The following is an 18,887-nucleotide window of genomic DNA, read 5'->3' as shown; positions in this document are numbered from 1 at the left end:
CACGAGATGCTAATAGACACATTGATGATCTCACTGTATCAGTACCAGATATCTAGCAGACATATTGATGTCCTTACTGTATCAGTAAGAGATAGTTAACAGACACATTGATGATCTTACCGTATCAGTAAGAGATAGTTAACAGACACGTTGATGACCTCACTGTATGAGTACCAGATATCTAGCAGACATATCGATAACCTTACTGTATCAGTACCAGATATCTAGCAGACATATTGATGACCTTACTGTATCAGTACCAGATATCTAGCAGACATATTGATGACCTTACTGTATCAGTACCAGATATCTAGCAGACATATTGATGACCTTACTGTATCAGTAAGAGATAGTTAACAGACACATTGATGATCTTACCGTATCAGTACCAGATATCTAACAGACACATTGATGACCTCACTGTATCAGTACCAGATATCTAGCAGACACATTGATGATCTTACCGTATCAGTACCAGATATCTAACAGACACATTGATGACCTCACTGTATCAGTACCAGATATCAAACAGACACTTATGGCTTTACTGCACTAGCACGAGATGCTAACAGACATATTGATGACTTTACTGTGTTTGTGTTAGATATCAGAAGCTCTTAATTTGGAATTCGACATAAAATAATTATTAGATTGGTCAACATTTACATATATTGTAGAAAGATTTACGAGTGTACACGAATTTCATTCTTTATTTTGCGGAAAAATATAACAGACTCACACATACTCAAATCTTGAAGTGACATTATATGTTTATCTAATACAGACCTTTTGTGTTTATTAACTGTCCACTTGTTGTTGTTTTTTAAAGATATTAGTAATATTTCATTGACTACAATTACCGAGTGTGAAAGTTTGATATTCATACTCACATTAACGGTAGTGTTTTATTAATAATTTGCATGTTTTGTATTTGTATATATGGACATACTTTTATGTATATTTACCTGTACGCTCGTGATATAGAGAGTTTTTAGTTGTATAAATCTTTATTTCTGTACATTTAAGTAGTTAAAGGCTTGCAGATCACAAGGAAGGCAAGTTGCTCTGTCGTATATTGTTCGAATTAGGAGTGGTAGATTATAATGATAACCAGTACATGTAATATTTTCTGCTATTGAATTTAAACCTCTTTGTCCAATCAGTGCAGACTATACTGATGGGTCTGGCTATAAACGTTAGGAACATTTTTTTATTTTTCTCCCGTATCTTAAATAATATTTCTTATTTGTTTAACTATTGCGTTTTTTTGTTTCTATATATCTTTCCTTGACGTGCTTTCTCGAAGGTTAAATTCCGAAAATTAATCACAAAACTAGAACAAAAAAAATTTTTATGCTTGACTTCAAAATGTACCAAACCTATGGTGAGATATTTTTATGCTTGAATTCAAATGTACCAAACCTGTGGTGAGATACTAAGTGACATCATCAGTCCTGTAGGCCTAAAACAAATATCGTATGTATGTTTAGACTTGCAGTTCGTGTACGTAATTACTCATGTGGTAATATATTACACGTTGTAATTTTTGTGATACACCATGTAGTTTACGTAGATTCAGCTCATTCATCTAAAATAGAGGAATTATCTGTAATTCTCCAACAGTGCCCATTGTTCTATCTGTGATTCACCAACAGTGTCCATTGTTCTATCTGTGATTATCCAACAGTGTCCATTGTTCTATCTGTGATTCACCAACAGTGTCCATTGTTCTATCTGTGATTCTCCAACAGTGCCCATTGTTATATCTGTGATTCTCCAAGAGCGTCCATTGTTCTATCTGTGATTCTCCAACAGTGTCCATTGTTCTATCTGTAATTCTCCAACAGTGTCCATTGTTCTATCTGTGATTCTTCAACAGCGTCCATTGTTCTATCTGAGATTCTTTTACTTACAAATTATTTACTTTGTTACAATAAGAGTATTTGGTAATTGCAGTTGTGTGGATTGGGTAAACTACGGCCAAATATAGTTCTGATGGGTTACAAGAAGCACTGGAGAACGTGTGATTCCAATGAACTTCAACAGTACTTCAACGTGATCAAGTAAGTTTAGGGTAATAATTCATAAACATGTCGAAAAGATTCTGACATTGCCTACTACATACAAAACATTTAGTATGTTTTAAAGGTATATCACGTAAAGAAATACAGTGTACAGAGACAGGATATTTCAACCATCTTTAAATAGCAAACTTTAACTAAATTCGTTTTTAGAATAGAAAGCAACAGGTGTTTGTTTGGATGCACTTTGGACTGACTCACATTAAATTATTGGCAGGTAAGAATCTTTTATCTCTACCCCCGTGGCAAAGCAGTATGTCTGCGGATCTACAACGCAAGAAAGCGAGTTTTGATATCCGTGGTGGACAGAGCACAAATAGCCCATTATGTAGCTTTTAGCTTAACTTCAAACATACAAACAACAGTCGTTTTGTTAAACTATAAATTATATTTGTCAAATGTCATTAAGAGATAATATTATCCAATACAGAAAGAGTCCGCTCTGCTATAACAATGTGTACTAGCAGACATATTGATGACCTCACTGTATCAGTACCAGATCTCTTATGTCATTAAGAAGTAATATTATCCAATACAGAAAAAGTCCGTTCTTGTATAACAATGTGTTTTGGAGGTCCTTTTATCACCATATTTATTTTGAATATTTTTGCTAGTTAAAGGAGGATATTTGGAACGTTCTAATGAGTGTGATTGTTATTAGATAGTTTTTCCTGGAATAGAAACGAAGGAGGTATTTAAAGATACATCAACCAAAATACACTACAACAGTGGTCTTCAAACCATTGCTCCCTTACAAATCTTACACTGCAACTGTTAAAATATGAATACGTACATAATGAAGGATCCGTTTAGTAGCTTTATTTCTTGTTTCTTTCAGCCAGGTGTTTGATATGCACTTGGCTTTGGGGATCCTCCGGCTCCAGGATGGTTTAGACTACGCACAGTTTTTCGAAACAGAAATGGGTTTACCTTACAATGATACGCCAAACGACCCGAACCTACCTACAGCACCCTATGATTCCCCATGTAACGTGAGTAAGTATTGGAATACGTTTAAGGTTTCATTCGAATAAACGAAATCTCTTTATAAAAACCTGAAAATGTAACGAAAAGTTATTTTTCTTAAGTGAGAAAAATAAATAAAAATTTGGTTGTTTTATTTTATTTCAGTAAGAAGACCAATTACATTATATAAAATTATTTTATTTCAGTAAGAAGACCAATTACATTACATAAAATTATTTTATTTCAGTAAGAAGACCAATTACATTACATAAAATTATTTTATTTCAGTAAGAAGACCAATTACATTATATAAGATTATTTTATTTCAGTAAGAAGACCAATTACATTATACAAAATTATTTTATTTCAGTAAGAAGACCAATTACATTATATAAAATTATTTTATTTCAGTAAGAAGACCAATTACATTACATAAAATTATTTTATTTCAGTAAGAAGACCAATTACATTATATAAAATTATTTTATTTCAGTAAGAAGACCAATTACATTATACAAAATTATTTTATTTCAGTAAGAAGACCAATTACATTACATAAAATTATTTTATTTCAGTAAGAAGACCAATTACATTACATAAAATTATTTTATTTCAGTAAGAAGACCAATTACATTATATAAAATTATTTTATTTCAGTCAGAAGACCAATTACATTATACAAAATTATTTTATTTCATTCAGAAGACCAATTACATTATATAAAATTCAGATGAAAATCATAAAATCAATAAGTTAAGAATCTAAGCTTGTGATTTAATCTAATTTAATTAATTTAATCTAACTTGTGATTTAATATCTCCGCATGGATCCAACAAATCTTCATGAAGAATTTGAAGATCCATCACCAGGGGGCAAAGTAGTGGCAGAAACCTCAAAACTGAAAATTTGTGTATAGTCTCAAATGGAAATTAAAATGCTTTGTGATTTAATACCCACAGAGTTAAAAAGTAAATTATCATAACAGCTTATGTTACACCCCAGTTAATGTAGGCCAAACAAAACTCACAATGTTAACTTTCAATTTCTAATCTCTTACTTTCACACTGGAGGTATATATAATTATAATGTATAAGATATAGAAAATTATTAGTAAATTTCAAATTATAAGAGTGCAAGTTTTACTTCATGAAGATATTTAAAATCCTGTTTACTGTTATTTGTGTTTGATTTTTTTTTATTCTTATGCATTCAAACTCGGTTTCTAATCACCGTATTTCTAACTAGAAAGCGTCACAGACGGTGATCTGAGTTCTGAAAGGAAATCATACACAGAATCTGTGTCAGATGAAACAGAAAACCCGAAAGAGACAAAGTTGCCATCTTTAGCTAAGTTCCGCCGTCTCACCAGTGTGGAAGCAGCTCATTACCATTTCCCTGAGGTCCCAGCTGATGTGATGAATGCTGTTGATCAGTTCCAGAGGAAACAGAAGAAAGGCACGATTGATGTATGGTGGTTATATGATGATGGGGGTAGGAGGAAGATTTTTAATACGTTTATTCATTAATAGATATTCGTGATACATCTATACTTCATCGCTTGAAATGTGTTGACGTTCATAATGTGTATCCTACTGAAAAAAAAAAAAAGTTATATGAGGTTGAACTATTTTATGTTTGTCATATTGCAAAAGGAAATAAAATTATTAAACGACTACACTAATATGCTGAAAACAAAGGCCTTTATTATCGTACAGTCTGTTTCACTACAATGTATATAAATAGAAAGAACCGTGTTATTTATGAATAAAACGAAACTAGGAAAATATTTTGGTTCTATACACTACAAAAATATCGATACTTTTTGTTAAAATTATAAACAAACATTTCTCCAGTACAATAAAGGGGCTGAAACCTCACAAAAAAGTATTTGAACATAATAAAAAGTCCGTATGTAATTATACATTTAAATTTACTAGGGCCTGGCATGGCCTAGCGCGTTAACACTCCTACGAAAACTGGGACCTAATAGGCCCCAGAGCAATTTGAAAGGTTATTAATATTAGGCTAATAATTTTGTATTTAAATGAAATTGCCATTTAAATCCATTAATGAATGGATTAACGAGATTCCCACTGTCCCTATTTATTATCTAGCAAAACCACAGCCAGGGGAACGGGCTTAGAGAAATCAGGACAAGAAACGTCTTTTCGTAGGAGTGTTAAGGCGTGCGCTTCGTAATCTGAGGGTCGCGGGTTCGCGCCCGAGTCGCGCCAAACATGCTCGCCCTCCCAGCCGTGAGGGCGTTATAATGTGACGGTCAATCCCACTTTTCGTTGGTAAAAGAGTAGCACAAGAGTTAGCGGTGGGTGGTGATGACTAGCTGCCTTCCCTCTAGTCTTACACTGCTAAATTAGGGACGGCTAGCACAGATAGCCCTCGAGTAGCTTTGTGCGAAATTCCAAAACAAACAATTTCAATTTACTTGCCTTATTAGTGAAGGCCCAAATGATAATTCTTAACGAAGTTGATAAAATTATAGAGTTCATCAGTATATCGTCTGTATAAAATAGACATGAGTTCATCATGAATATTTTATGATTGTTTAGGTTTGTTCATAAACCGAGTGTTAGAAGTAATTATTTTAAAGTAAATGTTATGACAAATTTAGTTACGTAACTCGATAACAGTCGTACGCTGTGTTTATAACTTATTCATGTCAATATTAGAGAAAGTCACGTGAAATTTATTGATGTCGAGGATATATAGCGAGCAGACCAATTAAGCAAAAACATATAAATAATTTAAGATGAGCGGTAAACAACACGCAGACAAAGACATAGGAGACGAGAAACAAAGTAAACTCACGTAAAAGAGATGTTCGGACTTAGAAAGAAGGCCTAATTATTAATATAGGCCTATTGGTTGAAATATATTAAAGTGAGACTCATGGTATTGAAATAAATAAGAATTATGGTTTCAGTGATGTCGAGAAAACCCACTTGTAGAGAAATTTATATGTAAAAAACGGCTCGTTTGGGTTGAGAAAATATTTTACATAGAAGAGCGAACAACGTTTCGACCTTCTTCGGTCATCGTCAGGTTCACAAAGAAAGAGGTAACTGACCGGAAGCTGACCACATGTTTGAAAGGGGTTGTGCAACTGAGTGTCGGAACGTAGAAGGCGGTGTTAGATGTTTCAATATATAATTTTATTTATTTTAGTATATTAATATAGGTATAAAGGCGTTCCCTTATATTGGTTTATTTTGGGTTTAAGTTGTTGTATAAGTAAGGCTTCTTTAATTTTGCGTTTGTTTATGTTTGTTTCTTTATTTAGTATTTGAGTGTTTTCTATGGTTATTTGACTTGCAGTGTTCGAAAACGTGTGGAGGTGACTTTTTATGTTCTTTGAATCTGGTTTCCATTTTTCCACTTGTTTCTCCAATATAGAAGTCGTGGCAGTTATCACATTGTATTTTATAAATAATGTTGGTGTGGTGTTTGTCAGTGTAGTTTTTACATAGTATAGACTTCAGTTTTGTGCCTGGTTTTTGAATAAATTTGGTATTAACTGGAATGTCATATTTTGTTACTAGTTTTTTGCCAAATGTTGGTTATTTGTCTGCTGATGTCAGGAATATATGGAATACAGCAGTATATGGTTTCGTGATTTTTTGATTCGTGAGATATATTTACTTTAGTTGGTTGATTTTGCTTTTTGTCTAGGTGTGTGCGTATAATGTTTTCTACGGTTTGTGGAGGAAACTTATTGATGTTGATGAAGTATTGTTTTCTTTTGTCTAATTCATCGTTAATTTTATCTGGTGAGCATAGTTTTATGGCTGTGTTTATTTGGTTTCTTAGTATGTTGAGTTTTTGTTTTGTTTCATGTGCTGAGTCCCAAGGAATGTATAGTCCAGTATGGGTGATTTTTCGGTGGATATCTGTTTTGAATTGTGTGTCGGTTCTTGTAATTTTGAGGTTAAGAAATGATATTTGATTGCTTTCTTCCTGTTCACATGTGAAATTAATGTTGGGATGTATAGAGTTAATGTGATTGAAAAAATTAAGTATGTGTTCTGTAGATTTGAATCCCGCAAGCGTGTCATCTTCATATCTGTACCAGTATAGTGGTGGACGTAATGCTGTGTTAATTGCTTGTGTTTCAACTTGTGTCATAAAAATATTGGCTAGAACTGGTGATACTGGGTTGCTCATGCTTAGGCCATTTGTTTGTATATAGTTTTGGTTGTTGAACATGAAGTTTGTCTTTTTGCATATATAAGAATAATGGTTTGCTGAGTAAAGAAAGTTCTAAAATTATTGAACCTTTCTGCGTGGACTTTGACAAAAAGTATACTATTATTGAAAGTAGATCTAAATACAAAAAGGAGCAGACGATTTTAAAAGTGTAGAATACAATGTGGTGACAAACGTAAGTGAACTGTGCTCGGATAGTTTGGTGACAGTAATAGAGAAAAAATAATTTGACTTGTCAACTAAAATTCTATTGCAACTGAATAGGCTTAAGTGGAATTTTGGCAAGACGAAAAGAATTGTATAGCGTTTATCATATGTCTGTAATCATATATAGTGTGAATAATTTGTTGTTGTAAATATGTTTAACTCAGAATATATATACTATTTTGAAAATAAGTGAAGTAAGTACTGTTCGTTTATTTTCTCGAACTTACCATTAACATGTTACAGACACTTACTGTAGAAGAATCCTTAGCCTAACCAGTCTGGCATGACCATGATCGAATTCCCGTCCATCAAATATACTCGCTCATTTCAGCCGTAGAAGCGTTATAAAGTAACAGTCAGTCCCTCTATTTGTTGGCAAAAAAGTAGCTCAAGAGTTGTCGATGGGTGGTGGTGACCAGCCACCTCCCCTTTAGTCTTTCACTGCTAAATTAGGGACCAGTAGCGCAGATAGCCCTCGTGTAACTTTGCGCGAACTTACAAACAAACAAATACTTTGAATTAATTAATATATTTATTATTATTTCTTTATTTTTGATCATTATATATATTTATTTATTGATTCTTAGTAATATTTTGTTTTTTTTATTTTTAAACATCAGAATACGAGCTGAAACGTGACATTGTCGGTCTTCTTGACATTGACAATTTGTCAAATACGTTAAAATATAATTCAAACTTATTTCCAACTACGTTATTTGGACTTTTACCTCACTGGAAATAAGTTATGTAAATACATGGTTAATAATAAATTATCTTAGGACATGAAAAGCTGCTTTCCTTTTAAGTAATTGCAAAAAAACGTATAACATCTATTAAAACTGTAAAACGCAAAACGTGAAATCGCAAATTATGCATATATCTCCAAATGGACCCAACAAACCTTCACGATAAATTTGTTGAAGATCCATCAACAGGATATAGTGGTACAAACGGCTATAAAAATCGCAAAACCCAAAACCCAAACTCAAAGATTTGTGCGTAACTCCACGTGGACCTAACAAATATTTATACCAAGTAGTTACATGGACATACAACAGACAGTACTATAGTGTATGTATATATATAGATAGATCGGTAAAAATTCCTATTTCGACTCTTGCTTTCATTTACAATAAAGTGTGTATGCACACATATTATCCTGTTGTAAAGACATTGGTCTGCCAGCATTTCACATGTATGCTACATTAGATCTGTCGTGTGATGATAATTTAGAACGTTCTGTGTTTGATAAGCTTTGTGGTATCAAGCATTTTGTTTTATTAAATTTTAAAATCACCAGAAAAAGAGTGTACCAGCTGGAAACGTTGTGAATATTAAAACATCTATTTCGCATTAGTCATTTTTCATGTTATATATATATACACACACAGAAGTCACAGATACATGTGTCCTTGATACATGTGTCCTTGTGTATAGAGAATATTAAATACTGAATGGTTAAGTGAAATAAAACAAACCAAAAGTAGGACTCCGTAAGAAACAGCAAATTCAGTCGTCTGACTAGTTTGTTATGAACAAAAATAAGTCGAAACCAAAATAAAAAACTGTGTCAGTTGAAAGGATCTCCAGGATACAGGCTATACTGGAGGATATAAAATGTAGCCTAGGTTTTGGAGGTGACTGCGAAGTAAGACCTACATTGCGGTGAGGATACATCGTCTATCAGACTTAACCTCCGTTCGCCAGCTTCACACAAAGGAATAAAATAAAGGAATATAAATAGAAATGGAAATTAGGACAGGGGGATGTGGGTGTTTAAGCCCACAACGTTGTGTATCGCCCTTCATTGCCTGCAGACAGTTGTGGGCAGATGACTGCTCTACAAAGTAAAGAAGAAGCAAATAAGTTAAAATTAAATGAAAAAAGGTACTGCCGCTTGGGAGTAAGTAAGTTAAATAAACTTACCTCTTGAAGTTAGCATTCCAGCCCCATTATGGTGGGTGGTAAGGCACTAATTAGTAGCCCAGTAGACGAATTATACTAGTATGAAAGGTTCCAATTTAAACTAACTAATATTTCCTTATTTGTATTTTTTATGTGTTTTTCCAATTATTTTTTATTTATTTTTCTTTACTTTAGACAGCAGTTACCTTCCTACAACTATCTGCAGGCAGTGAAGGGTGATATAGATGTGGGACGTTGTGGGTTTTAGAACCCACATTTTGTTCTCTTAATTTGCACTCTTTATGTGAGACTGGCAAACTGAGATTAAGACTTATACAGTGTATCCCCACCGCAATGTGGGTCCTACTTCAAAATATAGGGTACATTTTATATCCCACGTTATCGTCCATACCCTGGGAGTCCTTTCAATTGGTGTAGTATTTGTAATTTTTGTTTCGGCCTCTTTTTGTTTATGCCCCCCGCTAGTACAGCGGTATGTCTCCGGATTTACAACGCTAAAATCAGGGGTTCGATTCCCCTCGGTGAGCTGAGCAGATAGCCCTATGTGGCTTTGCTATAAGAAGAACACAAACACACTTTTTGTTTATAACAAACTATATATGCATATATATATATATTGTGTATATAATATATTCTTATTCCGACATACAAATTCGATATTTATTGTAAAAAAAAACAACTTTTACTAGTAGTATGCACTTTTTATTTTGGTATGGTTGCGAGTTTGAATTATAATGGTTTGTGAATGTTATCAGGTTCTTAAATCAGTGATTATTTACGTTCTTTGCACTAAGATCTCTTATTAGTATTATTTAGTAAGATAATAAATAATGGCAGGAAAGTATTTATGAGCGAGGAGAATGTTCAATGAAGAGAAACAAATATATATCATATATATAGCTGTGTGTGTAGACAATATAGACGAAAGAAAAACCTAGAAAATTAAATAGGTTACAAATATTTCAGTTTTATTCTCCTCGGATATCTTTACATCTTTGTCTGTTTATGGAATTGCTGTTGTTTGGTTTATTATTTTACAGAGTGGTCCAAAATTATCTTTCTTATTTAAAAAATTTAAAATTAAATTATAAGGAAATACAACTCTGCAGTTTCAACATCTTGTACACAAACTCACACAGTTTTTATTGTCACGTTGTTTTCACTTCAATGAGTGGTGTTACTCCATAAATTGGAAACCTAACATGAAAACGTTCGATGCATTGTTTAGCTTGTAGAGACCAAGTCAGTGACCGTAATGCAACGTAATTACAAACGACAGTACAGGGAAAAGTATGGGGGTACGTTAAGGATATCGTGTATTGGATGCCTATAGAAAACATCATGGTATTAAAGACGCTACTGCACTCCAACTGTAGACATGTTGCAACAAACATAGGCTGAAATGAAATATCGGTTAAATATATAGAGAGTCACTGATGGCGCACGCTTAGAAGCTTACTGACATTTCAGTGTTTGAGTGGGGGTACAACATTTGGAAAACCCATCGCTGTATTTCCTTAGATATTTAACTATTAAATTTTAAAATAAGACAGACATTTTGGGCTACCCTTTACTTTGATTCATAAACACAAAAAACGCTACTGATGACTTATTTAAACTCATGATCATCACAGTACTTGTTGTTTAAGATTATTTCTTCTTCATTAAAGGTCTCACAATGTTGATTCCATACATTTTGACAACCCGTTCACAGTGGAATGGATGTAAATTGAGGGTCTTTTCGCTGTCTCACAGAGAAAGTGACCTGGACCGTGCTCAAGCAAAGTTTGTAATTTATTATTATGTGTACAGTTTAATAATGTTTGCATCAGTTTTATCCGGTTTAACAGATTTTACTGGATACAGTTATTTTATTTGCGATCTAATATGTTTATGAATTTGACATCTCCATGTTTTTGTTCCTGTAGATTCCTTTCAAAAAATATTGGTTGGATATGTTGAAATGCTTTAGCAAAAATATTGCAAATGTATACATTATGACATTCTAGATCTCGTATTTTAGAAACTGCATTACCCGAATTTCATAAGTAATTTTCATTTTGTGAAGGTTGTTTCAAAAGCTTGACAGCCAATAATGATTTTATTTATTAACTGTTTACAGCTTATCGGTTCTGTTGAAGAAGTTTAGAATCAGCTTTTCGGATGTTACTGTGTTACCAGGAATAAATGAACCTCCGAGAGAAGAAACGTGAGTGTATAACATGTTTTCGATTCATATCATATTGAACGTATACTAGGCTTAAAGATTACATAAAATGTAGTTTCACAACAACAACAAAAAAACAAAAAAACTTCAACATATAATCTTTTTCTCCACAGACGGCTACAGTTCCAAGGACTTGTGTCCAAGTGGTTAGTTGATGAAGACCAATCTAAAGACCCTCTGGCGATAACCGAGACAGTCTTAGCAATGCACAAGGAGAAGGTAATGCAGGACTTCTTACTGGTTACACATGTTTCATAACTTACAGAATGTTACCAACTCTTTGGATCTATAATGTGAAAAGTGTATTCCTAAAAAGTATATGTACAGATGAGAGTTATTTTGAGCATGCGCTTTCGTGTAGATAAATATGCATAGCTCGTAATAGCATCATGCAGAGTAACCGAGTTACTAGCTTCCTAAATAATTATCGGTGTTTCGAGGCTATTTTAGGAATGAAATATGTGTCAAACAGTTGGCTAATATCAAAAACGTTTTGATATAGAATAAAACTATAGTGATTGCTATCAAATAGATAAATTTGTTACGTGATCGATAATTAGACTTTGTTAATGCTTAAAACAAAAAATAGAAGGTAGAGAATTCTGGCGGTAAGATTCTGACTTAAAACTTCACGAAAAGATACACGTTTTTCACGGTGTTAAAAGACCTGGACATACTAATGTTGTTGATATGCAAATACACCCCACTGGAACAGCGGTAAGTCTTTAGATTTACAGCGCTAGCATTAAGGGTTCGATTATCGTCGGTGGACACAGCAAATATCTCGATGTGGCTCTCCTAGGAAAATACACACACACATTCATCGCTATGCACTTAACAGTATCGGATAAATATATTTATAATAAATTTAATAATTATGAGTTAACGTTTCATGTTTTCAATATTTAACTTATTATCAATGAAATGTATTTTAAAATTATACAGTTTAGTTTCAAACCTTTTTGTTTGGTTGTATAAGTACAAAGCTACTCAATAGGCTAAATGTGCCCTACCCACCACGGGTAACGATATTTATTTTATAGTACGTTATGCCTACAGGCTTCCCTTTGAGTTAGGTTCACAAGTAATGCATATTTCACAAGGAAGAAAAACTTTAACCGAATTTCATGTTAAAATTTTATTATGTTTAAGATCAGCTAGTTGATTGTTCTGCTTTTAGTTCATAATTGGAATTCTTAAAATTACACTTCTAGTATACAGCCAACTACTTTTATAACACTTGTTAAATATACCTACATGATAATGAACTTTTAGTAAACGGAAACGTTTTATTGGCTCATATGAATACAATTTCCTTTAATCTAATGATCCTGACAAAATAAAATCTGTTTAATAGACGTTATATATTTATGTACACATAACTGTGGAACACATAGTAAATTACATATACAGGTGGAGTTGAACTCTATGGTGCATACATTAAGGGTACAAAACATAATATAAAACACAGTTTGTTTAGAATTTTGTGCAAAGCTACTTGAGGGTTATTTGTACTCATTGTTCCTCATTTAGCAGTGATGAACTAGAGAGAAGTGTGTGTGTGTGTGTTTTTCTTTTAGCAAAGCCACATCAGGCTATCTACTAAGCCCACCGAGGGGAATCGAATCCCTAATTTTAGAGTTGTAAATCCGTAGACTTACCGTTTTACTAGTGGGTGGCAAGAGGGAAGTAAGATAGTCAACAACCCCCAATATCAACACTTGGGTTTATCTTTTACCAACAAATAGTGGGGTTGAGTGCCACATAATAACTCTCCCACGGCTAAAAGAGTGAACACATTAAAATATGTAGCCCTCAAATCACCAATCGAGCGTCCTAACCACAAAGCCATTCTAACGTTCCTAAAGTATAAAATAAAAGTGGATACAATGTAAAATGCACTAGTATTTTTTATGTAAGCATTTTTCTACACCGAAAATTACACACCTTATTTTTATGCTATTATACTGTTTGTTATTCAAATGTCTTATAGTACTCCTCTCTCAATGAGGTCATGTTGTTTGAAGGCCACTTTGACATTTTCAGATATTACATAGGCCCATACAACCTCAGAAATATCTATACAGGAATTTTGAACAGACCTGGCCAAGGTTGAGAGTGTAACAGTAGGAAGTTAATATAGAGTACTGATGGTTTCTATTTTTACTCGATAATGGAATGGCATATCTGCAATATTTGTGTTTTATACATTTTGTCTCACAATTTTTTATAAATAAAACACTTCCACATATATTTATATGTGTGTGTACCACACTATACTTGCCCTTAATATCGTTTTATTAAGAGCAGCTATAATTTTTTAATCAGTGATGACGAGAAACCCACTTGTTGAGAAATTTATATGCAAAAACGGCTCGTTTGGGCTGAGAGCCGTTTTTGCATATAAATTTCTCAACAAGTGGGTTTCTCGTCATCACTGATAGCTATAATTTTTATTTGTAAGTTTAATTCGTTTGAACGTATGTAAACTCAGTATCATTGAGAAACTGCTAATCGTTTTAAATTTTTTTCACAAAGTTGTGTTGCTACAAACATCAGCGATCTTTAAATCGCTTTGTTTATGTAACTGTTTCTAATATTCATGCCTTTTATGCAAAGATGTGTAACATACATTATCATTCCTACTAGTAAGTGTAAACAATGGTGTAATTACACATATTCAGTAAACATTATAGGTTAATGTTTCGGGTTTTTGGATATAAACGTTGTATGGAATGATCGAATACTGTACTAAAGCTTAATCGTGTGACAAAAACTTTCGTCATACATGAATACATGTGACATGATACTTGGAATGAGAGTTAACTTATTTATGAATGCTGTTAAACTGATAACAGTAGTGGGCGGATATCTTCAACATTCTTTTCATTCTTTTCCAGTCCAACAGACAGATGAGATTACGAGAACTGTTGGTGAAACATTCCAAGGAGGCGTCATTGGTTGTCCTGTAAGTTACCAGAAAGTATTATCAACGTTGTTTTAATTTATTGATAAAGCTACAGCCAGAATGATAAGCAACCTAAAATAAAAGTACTTATACAGACCAAATATAGAGAAGTTTTTAAAAATATAGTTACACATCTGTTTGTTTTGTTTTTAATTTCGCGCAAAGCTACACAAGGGTTATCTGCGCTAGCCGTCCCTAATTTTGCAGTGTAAGACTAGAGAGAAGGCAGCTAGTCATCAGCACCCACCGCCAACTCTTGGGCCACTCTTTTACCAACGAATAGTGGGATTTACCGTCACATTATAATGCCCCCACGGCTGAAAGGGCGAGCATGTTTGGTACGACGGGTATTCGAACCCGCGACCCTCAGATTACGAGTAGAACGCCTTAACCCACCTGGCTATATCGGGCCGTTACAGACTTTTAAGTTAAATAGTATAACACTTAGGGTAAACCAATCGTCTAAACTCAAACGACTTACAATAACAACAACAATAAACGTTTCATTGTATCCCTATGGAATTTTATGTATGGGGTTATACATAACAGTGGGTCGGCTGTAAGTTTCTAGACTTCAGCTTTATAATTTGGAGTTCGATTCCCTGTGGTAACCACTGCAGATAGCTTACCGAATCTTTGCTCTAAAACAAACAAATTAAATAATACGTTTTATATTAGTTATTCCCATGAAGTACTGTCCTCTTCTTGTTAAGACAAACACAATATAAAGTATTTTCATTATTATTTTGGTAAAGCACATGATATTTTCTCACAAATATTTCATATTGCTGGTAATGTGAGATACATCCATATCACTGTAAATACGGTATACGTTTTTTGAAGCACGTTTCGTACTGGACATAACTCGATTTTAGCCATTTATTAGATACATTCATGTGTGTTGATAAGTGCTTACACTTTTTTCACTACGAGGTGACTAGGACGTGTTTAAAATAGCGATATATTATGGATAATACCTATCCAAATGCAGAACAATAACACACGAGTTTACAGTGGATGGTGTTAACTAGCTGGCTGCCTTTCTCTAGTCTATCACTGTTTAATTAGGGACGACTAGCACAGATAACTTTCGTGTAGCTTTGTGGAAATATCGGAACATCGATACATAAACCTAACAATTAATCAAACCTGTAAGAACGTTTTTGCCAAAATAAAAAAAAAATTAATATAATTTCACAAAATTTAGTATATTTGGCTCTATGTAAACCATAAGATCCTCTGTATTAAATTAATCTATCACAAGCTTCTGCAGGTTTAGCTCTATGTAAACCATAAGATCCTCTATATTACTATTAGATTAATCTATCACAAGCTTCCTTATGTCTGGCTTTGTGTAAACCATAAGATCCTCTATATTAGATTAATCTATCACAAGCTTCCTTATGTCTGGCTCTGTGTAAACCATAAGATCCTCTATATTAGATTGACCTATCACAAGCTTCTGTATATTTGGCTCTATGTAAACCATAAGATCCTCTATGTTAGATTAACTTATCACAAGCGTCTGTATATTTGGCTCTGTGCAAACCATAAGATCCTCTGTATTAAATTAATCTATCACAAACTTCTGTAGGTTTGGCTCTATGTAAACCATAAGCTCCTCTATATTACTATTAGATTAATCTATCACAAGCTTCCTTATGTCTGGCTTTGTGTAAACCATAAGATCCTCTATGTTAGATTAACCTATCACAAGCTTCTGTATGTTTGGCTCCGTGTAAACCATAAGATTCTCTATATTAGATTAACCTATCACAAGCTTCTGTATATTTGGCTCTATGTAAACCATAAGATCCCCTATGTTAGATTAACTTATCACAAGCGTCTGTATATTTGGCTCTGTATAAACCATAAGATCCTTTATGTTAGATTAACCTATCACAAGCTTCTGTATATTTGGCTCTGTGTAAACCATAAGATCCTTTATGTTAGATTAATCTATCAAGATTTCCAAAATTCTAAAAGGTGTTTCTTACAAAACAAAATACGTTTCAAGGTTTTCTATTCCCCAAAATAATTAAAATTATTGATTCTGATGTAAGCTTAACATTTTCTAAAAGGTTACTGTAAATTTAATTTTCATTTTCTATAATTTCATTTATTGTGTCAAGTAGTGAAGTTTCGGTTTGAACTTTGGATGAAGCTGCACGAGGGTTGTGTGCATCAGCCGACCCTAATTTAGTGGTGATAGGCAAGAAGGAAGGTAGCCAATCAATCAACACCACTCACCACTTTACGAACAAAAACTAGGATTGACCGTCACGTAACAACACCCTGAAGTTTTAAATGTCGAACATGTTGAATTTCGGGTATTCGAATTCGCGACCCGTAAATTGAGACTCAAGCACCCAAACCACCAGGTCATGTCAGGCCCGAAGTTTTTGAGAAAAATATCTTTATGCCACTTGATTCAAAACTTTAATGAAAACATTCTGGCCTGTTTTAAACATGACAAAATAATAATTTTTTTGGTGTAACGTATTCTTTAAAAGCTACAATACTGAGTATTCTGTTATGATTAAAATTATTTTCATTTTTAAAATGGCACGGCATGAGCAGGTTGTTAGAGAGGTCGATTTGTAATCTGAGGGTTGCGGGTTCGAATTCCCATGACACTGAATATGCTCGCCTTTTCAGCCGTGGGGGTATTATAATGTGACAGTCAATCCCAGTATTCGTTGGTAAAAGAATAGGCCAAGCACTGGCGGTGGGTGATGATAACTAGCTGCACTCCCTCTAGTATCGCACTTACAAATTAGGGACGGCTAGCGTGTAGCTTTTTGCGAAATTCAAAAAGAAACAAAGACTTTTAGAAGGTTTTACAGAAAAGTTATCAGTTGTTTTATGGAATTGCATTTTAACTAACAAGCTCTTTTTATCTTTAGAACATTGCCCATACCAAGAAGGTGTTCGTGTCCAGCTCCCCTCTATATGTCATGGTTAGAACTACTGACCAGAGACATGCCTCCCTTGTTGCTGATTCGAGGTAACCAGACAAGCGTTCTTACATACTATGCTTGATATATTACTCCGAAACACAAACTATATTTACATCACTTTATTTGTATAAACTTTTTTTTTTAGTTACAGAATCAAAGTGTGAGAAATTTGAATAAAATGTCTATTCCTTCCGCCTGTAAAGTTACCGTTTTATCCACTTAAAGTGAATGTTATAATTGTATTTAGGTTTAGAATTTATCTTTATTTTGTATATTATATACTTCTATGTATTATGGTCTTGCGTCTTAGTTTTAAAGCCACAAAACACTGAGTACGTTTATTAATTAAAGTTTGTCTAGGCGCTAGTCAAATTAGTTGAGCGGGAAATCTGTTAATCGGTAATTGACTAATTTACCCGACATTCCTTCTGTTTTTGTATTAAGGAACAAAGTTATTGAAGTTTTCAATGTATTGAATATGGTATGTTCAAGTCGATGTGAGTACATGTTATTACTGTATGTATTGGAGCAACTGTTACAATATTTCACATCCACCCACCTAATAAAAGTTATAGTGAATCTGATGGTGTGTAATACATATTATAGTATGCAACATTAGAGATTATATATTTTCGTGCCATTTGAATCATAGAATGTGCCACACAGGCAGTCACATCGTCTGTTTGCCAGCTACGTTCTAAGTTTTAATTCATGTTAATGGAAGCACCTTCACTAGTTTAATATTCTTGACCTTAAAAAGATGATGTCACGTGTTTGTGATGTAACAATCAATGCCTATGATTTATCATTCATTTAAAACAACATAATAACGTGACAAGTAAAAGGTATAGTGTGATTGTATCGATATCTTAGAATAGTGTAAATAATATTATTTTTTCAGTATCTTAGACTGAGAAGTGCAAACTCTCTTTATTTCAATATTTTAGATTAAGTGGTGTTATATGCATCTTCCACATTCTGTTCTCGCATTTATTATGTCTCAATAATTCTTATATTTTCGTGAAGTTTGAAAGACGTTTATATTTTTTTATAATATTTTGTATCATGAAACAAGAAGTGTGGTATATAAGTGTTAGGTCATGAACAATTCTCTTACGTGTTGAGTTTCGAACGACTATGTTCGTCGTCAGCTAGTTCAACAATGAGGAAACAAATGTTCAAGTTAACTTCGTTTGTCGTTGTTTTAAACCAGAAAATTTGTTAGTTATATTTCAAATGAATAAATGCTAGAAATAAGTTGTTTTCGTTAAGGTTCTTAAGGATGGTAAAGTGATGAATAATTTGACAGTTACGCCATTTTTTTAATAAAT

The 18,887-nt window shown here is 33.4% G+C and overlaps 1 pseudogene across 1 annotated transcript in view; it reads left to right on the top strand.

Moving 5' to 3' along the window:
* Positions 1-18,887, top strand: part of LOC143238080 (solute carrier family 12 member 2-like) — a 61,156-nt pseudogene extending 42,269 nt beyond the window's left edge. Inside the window, exons 17-24 of the transcript XR_013020398.1 lie at positions 1,957-2,063; positions 2,920-3,077; positions 4,293-4,538; positions 11,072-11,186; positions 11,524-11,610; positions 11,742-11,847; positions 14,529-14,596; positions 17,503-18,887. The product of XR_013020398.1 is annotated as a solute carrier family 12 member 2-like (transcript). The remainder of the gene's footprint in view (positions 1-1,956; positions 2,064-2,919; positions 3,078-4,292; positions 4,539-11,071; positions 11,187-11,523; positions 11,611-11,741; positions 11,848-14,528; positions 14,597-17,502) is intronic.

This window comes from Tachypleus tridentatus, chromosome 13, assembly GCF_004210375.1.
Source record: "Tachypleus tridentatus isolate NWPU-2018 chromosome 13, ASM421037v1, whole genome shotgun sequence".
NCBI classification, from domain to species: Eukaryota; Metazoa; Arthropoda; class Merostomata; order Xiphosura; family Limulidae; genus Tachypleus; species Tachypleus tridentatus.
Note: the sequence above shows the minus strand (reverse complement) of the source record. Positions and strands in the feature narration are given on the sequence as shown.